Source organism: Pinus tabuliformis, chromosome X (assembly GCF_031772625.1).
Source record: "Pinus tabuliformis cultivar Carrire ecotype Pingquan chromosome X, CPIR1, whole genome shotgun sequence".
In the NCBI taxonomy this organism is placed as follows: domain Eukaryota; kingdom Viridiplantae; phylum Streptophyta; class Pinopsida; order Pinales; family Pinaceae; genus Pinus; species Pinus tabuliformis.
Genome location: NC_142308.1, coordinates 468,707,947 through 468,721,304, shown reverse-complemented (window position 1 = coordinate 468,721,304; position 13,358 = coordinate 468,707,947).

Genomic DNA, 13,358 nt, shown 5'->3' with positions numbered 1-13,358 from the left:
TTTGCAACCATAGAGAGTGGTCACAGATGGGTGATGTGATCAATCACATAGTCATATTTTAATGAAAGTCATACTCTTATGTTTCTTGTCAGAAGTTCTGAAGTGCATCCTTGCGAATAGTGGAGGTCGCATAGCCGCACTGCAGTTCAAGCCACACTTCCTAACTACAAATGAGGAACTCAAGTGCGATTTTGCGACTTTAGGTTAACAAGAGGATCAAGTCACAAATCTAAAGAGGAAGGGTGTTACAACTACCCAAGTCACATTTAGGAACTGTGACTCATTCCAACTGTCCTCCAGACTCATTGTCAAGGTAAATGATGAGCCCAAAATAACCACTATTGCTCTTCCTTTAGCGTCCTGATGCATAATGAAGCTAAACTTCCTTCCTGTGCCATTAACCTTCCATTGTGTCCTCCAGAGTCTTCATTCATAGCCTCCAACGAGTAGTATGTCTTCATAGAACTTGTCGTTAAAGTGTGTGGAACTCTTTATATATGTCTTTTGTCTATTATCATTGCATTGAAGAGGGCCAACGTGTTGGAATCTCACACTTCCAACTCCTCTACATATGTTGGTGATATAGTTGTTACAATATTTGATAAAATGATACCCCCTTAACAACATTTACTCTGTCATGCTTGAGATGGTCTTGCATTATGTCTAGTTTGTTTAGCTGTTGAACACCTAGACCACAAGATGTTAGAGTTGTGGCATATCTTATTCCTTGATACTCAAAATTGTGGCATGTAAAAGAAATCCTTGTTGAGTTAAGAACTTGAGGGGCATGTATATCCCAATACATTGATGCAACAAATGTTTTTACCAATCATGGAAATGAATTATGCCTGGTTTCTTTCTAGATTGCAGAAGAAACCTCAATGCAAATCGATTAGGGAATGTAGAACGTCTAAAATCATCACTCTCTCCATAGAACTGTAAGCTCTAAGTGTTCTTTATGTTAGCGCTGCAAGATTAAATGGTGCCCCAAAACTTTCATGTGTTCTTTGTCAGAATTCTCTTAGATTCCTCTAGCTCAAAATACCATATTTATGTTGCCCACGTGCCATGCTTTCTTTGAAATTTCGTAATAGTTGAAACGTGCATTAGTCATTTGAGCTTACTATTCTCTTGGTGATTGACACTAGAGTGTCCAATGTCCTTTCCTTTTGCCAATGTATCACACTATCTGTCGTTGATTTCCAATTCCTTACTTATGTATACATCGATAGGTATTTGTTCCTTGTGTGTTGGCACAATCATAATTCCAACACACGGGCATGTCTTGGCACAATGCATGATATCCTATATTTTTTATGGTTCTGAGTGATGCTTTGGTCTCATTGCCTCCTTCTTAAGATTCGTATAAGCTCATCAACGCTGCCAATGCTGTTAGTAGGTGGAGTCTAGTCATAACAGTTGTCAAGCAGCGTAGTGCAGTATCATTGTTTTGTATCCCTTTGAAATGCTTTCGATATACATACTCAATGAGTTGTTCTCATCAGGATTTATAAACCTTTGATGTCTCCAAAATGCAACTGTCATTTAGAGGTTTCATCGTCCAACAAATCTGGGACCTAACACTTTTACAAAGGGGAAAACTTATTTGACATTCGTTTGGACATATATTACATAAAATTTCTTTATGCCCATGTCAATTTGTGGTCCTCAACACATCACATTATTCTTGCATTAATATATGTTATTAAAAGGCCCTTTGTTAAACACATCTTTCGCTCATATGGGAGATAAGACCTCTTGAATACACCTTGGTCCAAATTATAAATGTGTTTCCTTACTTGCCCAACATACAACAATGATAATAACATGTGTTAGTTAAATGAGTTTACATATAATAATAATGTTTTATAAATCAACAGAAACCAAAGCCTATGGCGCATAAAAGCGTGCATAAGTGCCCAATGTTCCTTTTGAAATTGTGATATGACATACACTTAGTGGCATCCTAAGGGCTTGGTCTATCATGCTTAAACAAGATCATTTCTTTAAATAATGTAGCATACAAGCACGTGGATGAGCTTGAGGATCACATGTGATATGGTATGTAATGTGATCCTCTACATGATGCAACATTAGGTACAACAAAAAAATGCTCAAGAGAAAGCATGTTAAAGGTTGGGATTACATTAAAATATAGTTGAGGCTTTCATCATGAAAATTGAGGGTTTAACCAATGTGTGGGTTTAACAAGTGTATAAGCAAAGTCACGTTTTCCCAAACCTTAATGCAATTAGGGAGAAGCCATTGTTCATTAATACATGGTATTTTTACCAAGTTGCAATACTCATTGAAGGATGAATCTTGAGGGTGCATGAGGTCTGTAATTTCTTATCATAGTAACCACTCTCAAAATCCTAATTCATCAATGCAACATGCATTGCGTGAGCAGGGTTACCAATAGGGTTTGATAGCAAGTGGGTCATGGGAGATTGACCAATTGAAAACTAATCATAACCATAATGGCTTGAGGCAAGCAGAGGGGGATCCAAAAGTTTTAGATATGCCCAAAATTTTGGGTGTTGTTGTAGCGACTACAACAAGATTATGGATGGGATTCACACTTTTCTAGAAGGATTTCTCTCTAGGTCGTTGGAAGTTAGTTCTTGCTACAATTTCTTTTGTAATTTAGACATACTTTCCAGCAATATGAAATTCTACTCTACATGTATTTTTTGTTCCCTGATTAATATGTCATTATCTTCCTTACATCGTTGGATCCATGCCTTTGACTTGTCATCATTTTTTCTAGATCCAAAGACATTTCCACATTCCTCCTTTCTTTAGATTCCTTATATCTAGCATGTGACATTTCTTTTAGAGAGAATTGAACCATCGTGGAATTACTGCAATTTTTCCTACACTCTTGGAACTTACTTATATCTTCTCTTTAGCGTTGAAAAGCAAGCGATTCAATTGTTAGTTATAGTTTGTCATCATAACAAAATCAATATAATATTTTAACCTTCAAGCATAATTTTATCCCATATCAAGGTAGTTTTGTAACTCTACCTCGATGCCACCTATAACATACCCTAACTTGAAACCATGTTTTGAGATTGCCACCACCTCATACTCATTAAGAGATTTATGGCAATATGAATTTTGTTAAAATTCGAGTTTGAAGCATTAAGATATGATCATTTGAATATTTTCATCATTGACACCAAGAATTAATCATCTTACATTTGATTGGGTTAATCTTTAATAATCTACTTAATACATTTAAGTTAATATAATATTTATTGATTAAAAATAATAAATAATATAATACATTTAATTAACACCATTATTAAATTGATAAATTACCCATATGCACAATTTCCAAAGTCCCAAAAGTGTCATCGAACTTTGATAGTTTACTCTCCCAAAATATTTTTCCGAGTCAACTTTGGTTGACCATTCTACGAGTTGGTCGCACTAAATTTGATGAGTTAACCACCCCATTCATATTTTTCTGTGTCAACTTTGGTTGACCATTCTATGAGCTCGTCGCTCTAAATTTGATGAGTTACCCATCCCCATTCATTGAGCTCAACGACCATTCGCGAAATTTTATGGGTTAGTTATCCAAAATATTTGGTTGAGGGAGTCAACTCTTGTTTACCTCCTATGAACTCATTTTCCATCAACAAAATTTAATGGATTTCCCACCCAAAATAATGGAGTCAACTCCTAATAAGCTCATCTGCCATCCGTGAAATTTCATGGGTTACTAAAGTGGTATCCAAAATATTTGAACAATCAAGGATGCAGTGAAACTCATGTTGACTCTTAATGAACTCACTCAACTAAATTTGACATTTTTACCTAATAAGTTCTCCCCACCACTCATTCTCCTCTCCCCGACGGGGGTAAGACCTATATTTCGTTGGCTCATAAACCTGTTATTAAACATCTGTCACAGGGGCTACAAAATCTAGTTGGTCTTGTTGGCACTCATCCTCTTATGGACTCTGGAGGCTCTAGCCTTTCCCCTGATCTTGATATATGCCCTCAAAATTCTTCTCATATCCCAGCTCTAGGGGTAGATGCCATGTCGATCTCCCCAAATAGGGATCTAGGGGCCCTTCAAAATGCCTCTACAGATCTTGAACCCTTAACAATCATGCAGTCATTCTTTCAGAACCCAAAGAATAAAGTTAGTCTTGTATCACTGAATAATGTAACTCATAGGAAAAAGAGACTTCCCAAATTTAAGAAGGTCTCTGTTTGCAACCTTTCTAGTATGTCTTCTTCCCTGAGGATGGATGCTCCTGGCTCTTTTCAATATCGATCTACATTACAATGTTGGTCATATTTCTATTTATGAATTCGATAGTATGCGGGTCCTTAGAGGGGATATACTTGAGTGACAGTTGCCTCCATGATTATTTTATCTTTTAATGTCATGGGATTGGGAGTGACCCGTAAAATTAGCTCCCTCGGAGGTATTATTAGGATGCATAACCCCTCAATGATTCTATTACAAGAAACTATGATCCCTTAAGAAAAATCTTGGGAGGATTTACTGTGGATTTGCCTAGACTAGTTTGTGTGTGCCACTAGTGTGACAGGTCACTCTAGTAGTTTGGGGGTGATGTGGAACCTAAAGCCATGTGGCTAAAGGCATTTATATCATGTGCATGCATCATATTGACTTGTCATTTTATGGACTTGTCTCAAAGGATGCACATTATTAACACTTATGTACCATATGATGGACACAATCAATTATGTGACCTTGTATCTGGCTCGGGTCTGTTGGTACTAAAGTCACTTATTATTGTTGGGGATCTCAACTTTTCTATGGTGCTTGGGGAAATTTGGGGAGATAAGGCAAGGGAGGATAATTTGTCTTCATTGTTCAAGGATTTATTGGATGATAATGCTCTTATAGATGTCGCGTCAGTACCTATTGCCCCCACATGGAGGAATGGACGTACTGGATCAAAGGGAATTTCCAAGAGACTGGACATGTTCATTTTGAGTCAACCTTTGTATAATGAATTGGTGGGGATTATATCTCATATCATCCCTTCTTTTATTTCTGATCATCAACCAATCATGCTATCCTGGGAGGGGGTTGGTATGACACGATTCTACCCATTTAAATTCAACTCAAAATGGATGAAGTTGAGAGAATTTGAGACTCTGGTGTCTAATGTATGGAGCAAGGAATTGACATCTTCCCCGATGGACTGCATGTCCTCCATAAATGAGAAATTGAAAACCTTTAAAAAGGAAGTTTGCATTTGGGTCAAAGGTGAGAGGGATGTCAAATATAAGTCTCTATTCGATATTGAGAATATCATTTGGTATTAAAATGACCCTGAAGACCCACTCTTTTTCACCGGGCAATACGATCCAAAATTCTAGAATTGGAGGAAAATAAGAGAAGGATACTATTGTCTTAGGACGGTGACATTCACTTGAAAATCCGGGCTACATGGGTTGATACTAGGGATATATACATTGAATTTTTTTCACATGCATGCTAACCTTAGGAAGCAAGCCAATGCCATTAGGGATATTTGGGATGAATATGGTCAACTAGGTAACTCACAATCGATAATCGAACAAGTTACTGCCAGACACTTTAGAAAGATTTTTAAAGAGCAAGGACAATATTTTTCTTCACAAATGGATTATTGCACTTGTGCCTAAGATGTTTTCTGAGGAATATAATGAACTTTTGGGACAACCAATAACAAGGGAAGAATTGATAGCAGTATTAAAGGTTCGAGCGAAGGAGAAGATTCGTGGTCCAGATGGTTGGGGGGTATAATTATTCCTTCATTTCATATATTTGATGATGTCAAACCGACTGGCATGATCCAGGTGGATGTTGGTGGCCACCCACCTATCCCATCTCGACCCCCACAACTGTCCCTTTCAGTTTTTCAGTTTCCTTAATTATAGCGTAGTTTACTATTTTTAGCAGTTTTTCGGGTCCTAAACTTCCGGAGCCGTTTTGAGGCCCTAAACGACGTTCTTTTGGGAAATCTAACGCCAGCGATTTTTCTGTAAAAAAATCGTCTTTTCCGTCGTAGTCCTCAGAGAGATCTTTCCAACGGGCTATCATGCGCGTCAAACGGAGATAATACGACCAATTCGCGACCCCGGGAAGTTGATGTACCAACTTACCCAAAAACGGGGCCCACAATTTGGCGTTTCATCTTCTAGGGTTAGGTTTTGGAATGTGAAGGGTTTTCCATTGTTTCTCAACAATAAATAGGCCTTCGAGCCTCATTGTAACACAATTTAGAACAGTTCAGAGGCATGTAGCCACACATCTCTTCTCAGAGATAAGCTACCATCGCCCTAGCTGGTTTATTTCCATTTCTGGTTGTAAGCATATTTCAGTATTTTCCATTAATGAAATGAAGTATTATTTCCGCTGCATCTTTGTGTATATGGTTATCTCTGTAATTTGTTGCGTTCCTGTTTAAATCCGGATCAGTGGTATCAGAGCGGTCTGCTTTTTTCTCTGTTTTTCTTTGCATGTCCCCAACGAGGTCGGGATATAAGGAGTTAGGGCTTGAACTGGTCGAACCTTTGGAAGACCAGCCTCGCAAATCTCGACGACCTCCCATGGCGGATGAGAAGAAAGACGAGAGGGCATGAGATCCTATCAAAATCTTGCTCGAAGAAGCCCTCAAGCGACAAAGGAACGCGATGATGGACAGCGTTGCGCAGATCCTTCAGCGGCTACCCAGAGGTGACGCATCAGCTTCCAACAGCTACTCTGGAAATGCCACACCATTTAAGGTACAAATTAATTTTGAAATCCCCATCTTCGAGGGTCAAATAGACGCAGATGTTGTAGATAAATGGTTAAATATGCTAGATGGGTATTTTTCTGTTCATGAATTTTCAAGTCAGGAAAAGATTGTTTTCGCTCTTCTCAAAGCAGCCCCCCAAATCAAGGACTAGTGGGAAACCTACTGCGAGCAGAAGGATGAAAGTACAGGCTCACTATTTTCAGCCGCACCCACTTGGAATGACTTTCGGGATGCCATCAAGGAGCAGTACTACCCTGTCAAAAGCTATGAGGACAAATACATCAAATGGACCACACTGCGACAGGGACGAGACCAAGATGTGCTAGAGTTCACAAACATTTTCCATACCCTTCGCACATAGTTGGGTATCAAAGATTCTGAGCTACATCTGGTACTCAAATACTGCGGCTGCCTACACAAATACATCTAGGAAGAGATGGAGTTCTTGAACATCTCCTCACTCGGCACAGCATACCGATACGCTGTCAAAATCGAGCAAAAGTTCAAACAGAAGAAGCGAGACTTTGGATCTGCAAATCCGAAGCCCAAAGGACAAAGTCAAGGCGGGGTGACCCAAGACAACCCGTCGAAGCCGCAAGAAAAGAACAACACCACGAAGCCGAAGAAAGACACAGGAAAGTGGTGTGAGTTCCACAAGAGTCCCACTCATAACACAAGTGAGTGTTGGACCAAGCAGTCGCTGGTGGCCGAGTTGAAGACTTCCGAATCAAATGCATGTTCTGACCCTGAGCCAGAACCTGACAAGGGGAATGGAAAAGGGAAGCAAATCATTGATGTGGAGCCCGACGCCACTGTTGCCACCACCAAGATCCAGAAAAATGAGCCCGAAGATCCAAAGGAAGGGGAACGTCTTTTCCACTCACAAATGTGGGTGAAGGGTTCGCCGCTGCAATTCATTGTCGACAGTGGCAGCCAAAATAACCTCATTTCAGCAGAGGTCGTTAAGCGGTTCGGCCTACCAACTACACCACACCCACAGCCGTACAGTATCAGGTGGCTTCACGAAAGGACGAGATCTCAAAGTTCGCCAGCAGTGTCGCCTTCCCTACAGCATCAAGCCCTTCACAAACGAGGTATTGTGTGATGTTACACCTCTGGATGTTTGTGATGTACTATTAGGCCAGCCATACTTATGGAGGTTACATGCTGTGTATGAGTCGAGGCCTCGCGCTGTCATTATTTCTTTGGATAATTCATTATACAAGATACCGGAGGTAGCCTCACCTACCGCCACCTCTTTGATCACTGCTAAGAAAGGCAGCAAGCTCATCTCACAGACTAGGAAATTTATTTTCTGTCTGGTTCGCTCCCATAGTAAGGGGAAGATCGTTGCTACATCCATGACCCCCGCGAAGGGTTCCTCCACATAGCAGCAGCAATAGAGGGATACAGTCATGACAGAACACAGGAACAACTTCTCCTTACCCAGAGGGGTACCACACAAGTTTCAGGTGGGCGACAAAGTTTGGTTTAATTTGCAGAGGGAGCGCCTTACCAGAACCCATCAGAAACTCAAACCACTTCGACATGGTCCTTACACCGGTAACAAGGCTACGGGCAACAATGCATTGAAGCACAACATTCCTTCATTCCTTCTCTTGCACCGAGTGTTCAATGTGGACCGTCGCTGACCATGCTCCCCACCATTTCTGGACACATCAGAGATTGCAGAACAGCTCACCAGAGACCAAGCTCAGCAGAAGCTTCCTCATCTCAGGGAGGAACTCAACGCAATGGGGACCATTGCTTCCTAAGGGGGGAGGAATGATCCAGGTGGATGTTGGTGGCCACCCACCTATCCCATCTGGACCCCCACAACTGTCCCTTTCAGTTTTTCAGTTTCCTTAATTATAGCGCAATTTACTATTTTTAGCAGTTTTTCGGGTCCTAAACTTCCGGAGCCGTTTTGAGGCCCTAAACGACGTTTTTTTGGGAAATCTACCGCCAGCGATTTCTCTGTAAAAAAATCATCTTTTCCGTCGTAGTCCTCAGAGAGATCTTTCCAACGGGCTATCATGCGCGTCAAACGGAGATAATACGACCAATTCGCGACCCCGGGAAGTTGATGTACCAACTTACCCAAAAACGGGGCCCACAATTTGGCGTTTCATCTTCTAGGGTTAGGTTTTGGAATGTGAAGGGTTTTCCATTGTTTCTCAACAATAAATAGGCCTTCGAGCCTCATTGTAACACAATTTAGAACAGTTCAGAGGCATGTAGCCACACATCTCTTCTCAGAGATAAGCTACCATCGCCCTAGCTGGTTTATTTCCATTTCTGGTTGTAAGCATATTTCAGTATTTTCCATTAATGAAATGAAGTATTATTTCCGCTGCATCTTTGTGTATATGGTTTCTCTGTAATTTGTTGCGTTCCTGTTTAAATCCGGATCAGTGGTATCAGAGCGGTCTGCTTTTTTCTCTGTTTTTCTTTGCATGTCCCCAACGAGGTCGGGATATAAGGAGTTAGGGCTTGAACTGGTCGAACCTTTGCAAGACCAGCCTCGCAAATCTCGATGACCTCCCATGGCGGATGAGAAGAAAGATGAGAGGGCATGAGATCCTATCAAAATCTTGCTCGAAGAAGCCCTCAAGCGACAAAGGAACGCGATGATGGACAGCTTTGCGCAGATCCTTCAGCGGCTACCCAGAGGCGACGCATCGGCTTCCAACAGCTACTCTGGAAATGCCACACCATTTAAGGTACAAATTAATTTTGAAATCCCCATCTTCGAGGGTCAAATAGACGCAGATGCTGTAGATAAATGGTTAAATATGCTAGATGGGTATTTTTCTGTTCATGAATTTTCAAGTCGGGAAAAGATTGTTTTCGCTCTTCTCAAAGCAGCCCCCCAAGTCAAGGACTAGTGGGAAACCTACTGCGAGCAGAAGGATGAAAGTACAGGCTCACTATTTTCAGCCGCACCCACTTGGAATGACTTTCAGGATGCCATCAAGGAGCAGTACTACCCTGTCAAAAGCTATGAGGACAAATACATCAAATGGACCACACTGCGACAGGGACGAGACCAAGATGTGCTAGAGTTCACAAACATTTTCCATACCCTTCGCACATAGTTGGGTATCAAAGATTCTGAGCTACATCTGGTACTCAAATACTGCGGCTGCCTACACAGATACATCTAGAAAGAGATGGAGTTCTTGAACATCTCCTCACTCGGCACAGCATACCGATATGCTGTCAAAATCGAGCAAAAGTTCAAACAAAAGAAGCGAGACTTTGGATCTGCAAATCCGAAGCCCAAAGGACAAAGTCAAGGCGGGGTGACCCAAGACAACCCGTCGAAGCCGCAAGAAAAGAACAACACCACGAAGTCGAAGAAGGACACAGGAAAGTGGTGTGAGTTCCACAAGAGTCCCACTCATAACACAAGTGAGTGTCGGACCAAGCAGTCGCTGGTGGCCGAGTTGAAGACTTCCGAATCAAATGCATGTTCTGACCCTGAGCTAGAACCTGACAAGGGGAATGGCAAAGGGAAGCAAATCATTGATGTGGAGCCCGACGCCACTGTTGCCACCGCCAAGATCCAGAAAAATGAGCCCGAAGATCCAAAGGAAGGGGAACGTCTTTTCCACTCACAGATGTGGGTGAAGGGTTCGCCGCTGCAATTCATTGTCAACAGTGGCAGCCAAAATAACCTCATTTCAGCAGAGGTCGTGAAGCGGTTGGGCCTACCAACTACACCACACCCACAGTCGTACAGTATCAGGTGGCTTCACGAAGGACGAGATCTCAAAGTTCGCCAGCAGTGCCGCCTTCCCTACAGCATCAAGCCCTTCACAGACGAGGTATTGTGTGATGTTACACCTCTGGATGTTTGTGATGTACTATTAGGCCAGCCATACTTATGGAGGTGACATGCTGTGTATGAGTCGAGTCCTCGCGCTGTCATTATTTCTTTGGATAATTCATTATACAAGATACCGGAGGTAGCCTCACCTACCGCCACCTCTTTGATCACTGCTAAGAAAGGCAGCAAGCTCATCTCACAGACTAGGAAAATTATTTTCTGTCTGGTTCGCTCCCATAGTAAGGGGAAGATCGTTGCTACATCCATGACCCCCGCGAAGGGTTCCTCCACATAACAACAGCAATAGAGGGATACAGTCATGACAGAACACAGGAACAACTTCTCCTTACCCAGAGGGGTACCACACAATTTTCAGGTGGGCGACAAAGTTTGGTTCAATTTGCAGAGGGAGCGCCTTACCAGAACCCATCAGAAACTCAAACCACTTTGACATGGTCCTTACACCAGTAACAAGGCTACGGGCAACAATGCATTGAAGCACAACATTCCTTCATTCCTTCGCTTGCACTGAGTGTTCAATGTGGACCATCGCCGACCATGCTCCCCACCATTTCTGGACACATCAGAGATTGTAGAACAGCTCACCAGAGACCAAGCTCAGCAGAAGCTTCCTCATCTCAGGGAGGAACTCAACGCAATGGGGACCATTGCTTCCTAAGGGGGGAGGAATGATCCAGGTGGATGTTGGTGGCCACCCACCTATCCCATCTCGACCCCCACAACTGTCCCTTTCAGTTTTTCAGTTTCCTTAATTATAGCGCAATTTACTATTTTTAGCAGTTTTTTGGGTCCTAAACTTCTGGAGCCGTTTTGAGGCCCTAAACGACGTTTTTTTTGGGAAATCTACCGCCAGTGATTTTTTGTCAAAAAATCGTCTTTTCCGTCGTAGTCCTCGGAGATATCTTTCCAACGGGCTATCATGCGCGTCAAACGGAGATAATACGACCAATTCGCGACCCCGGGAAGTTGATGTACCAACTTACCCAAAAACAGGGCCCACAATTTGGCGTTTCATCTTCTAGGGTTAGGTTTTGGAATGTGAAGGGTTTTCCATTGTTTCTCAACAATAAATAGGCCTTCGAGCCTCATTGTAACACAGTTTAGAACAGTTCAGAGGCATGTAGCCACACATCTCTTCTCAGAGATAAGCTACCATCGCCCTAGCTGGTTTATTTCCATTTTTGGTTGTAAGCATATTTCAGTATTTTCCATTAATGAAATGAAGTATTATTTCCGTTGCATCTTTGTGTATATGGTTTCTCTGTAATTTGTTGCGTTCCTGTCTAAATCTGGATCAGTGGTATCAGAGCGGTCTGCTTTTTTCTCTGTTTTTCTTTGCATGTCCCCAACGAGGTCGGGATATAAGGAGTTAGGGCTTGAACTGGTCGAACCTTTGCAAGACCAGCCTCGCAAATCTCGACGACCTCCCATGGCGGATGAGAAGAAAGACGAGAGGGCAGGAGATCCTATCAAAATCTTGCTCGAAGAAGCCCTCGAGCGACAAAGGAACGCAATGATGGACAGCTTTGCGCAGATCCTTCAGCGGCTACCCAGAGGCGACACATCGGCTTCCAACAGCTACTCTGGAAACGCCACACCATTTAAGGTACAAGTTAATTTTGAAATCCCCATCTTTGAGGGTCAAATAGACGCAGATGCTGTAGATAAATGGTTAAATCTGCTAGATGGGTATTTTTCTGTTCATGAATTTTCAAGTCGGGAAAAGATTGTTTTCGCTCTTCTCAAAGCAGCCCCCCACATCAAGGACTAGTGGGAAACCTACTGCGAGAAGAAGGATGAAAGTACAGGCTCACTATTTTCAGCCGCACCCACTTGGAATGACTTTCGGGATGCCATCAAGGAGCAGTACTACCCTGTCAAAAGATATGAGGACAAATACATCAAATGGACCACATTGCGACAGGGACGAGACCAAGATGTGCTAGAATTCACAAACATTTTCCATACCCTTCACACACAGTTGGGTATCAAAGATTTTAAGCTACATCTGGTACTCAAATACCGCGGCTGCCTACACAGATACATCCAGGAAGAGATGGAGTTCTTGAACATCTCCTCACTCGGCACAGCATACCGATACGCTGTCAAAATCGAGCAAAAGTTCAAACAAAAGAAGCGAGACTTTGGATCTGCAAATCCGAAGCCCAAAGGACAAAGCCAAGGCGGGGTGACCCAAGACAACCCGTCGAAGCCGCAAGAAAAGAACAACACCACGAAGCCGAAGAAAGACACATGAAAGTGGTGTGAGTTCCACAAGAGTCCCACTCATAACACAAGTGAGTGTTGGACCAAGCAGTCGTTGGTGGCCGAGTTGAAGGCTTTTGAATCAGATGCATGTTCCGACCTTGAGCCAGAACCTGACAAGGGGAATGGCAAAGGGAAGCAAATCATTGATGCGGAGCCCAGCGCCACTGTTGCCACCGCCAAGATCCAGAAAAATGAGCCCAAAGATCCAGAGGAGGGGGAACGTCTTTTCCACTCACAGATGTGGGTGAAGGGTTCGCCGCTGCAATTCATTGTCGACAGTGGCAGCCAAAAGAACCTCATTTCAGCAGAGGTCGTGAAGCAGTTGGGCCTACCAACTACACCACACCCACAGCCGTATAGTATGGGGTGGCTTCACGAAGGACGAGATCTCAAAGTTCGCCAGCAGTGCCGACTTCCCTACAGCATCAAGCCCTTCACAGACGAGGTATTGTGTG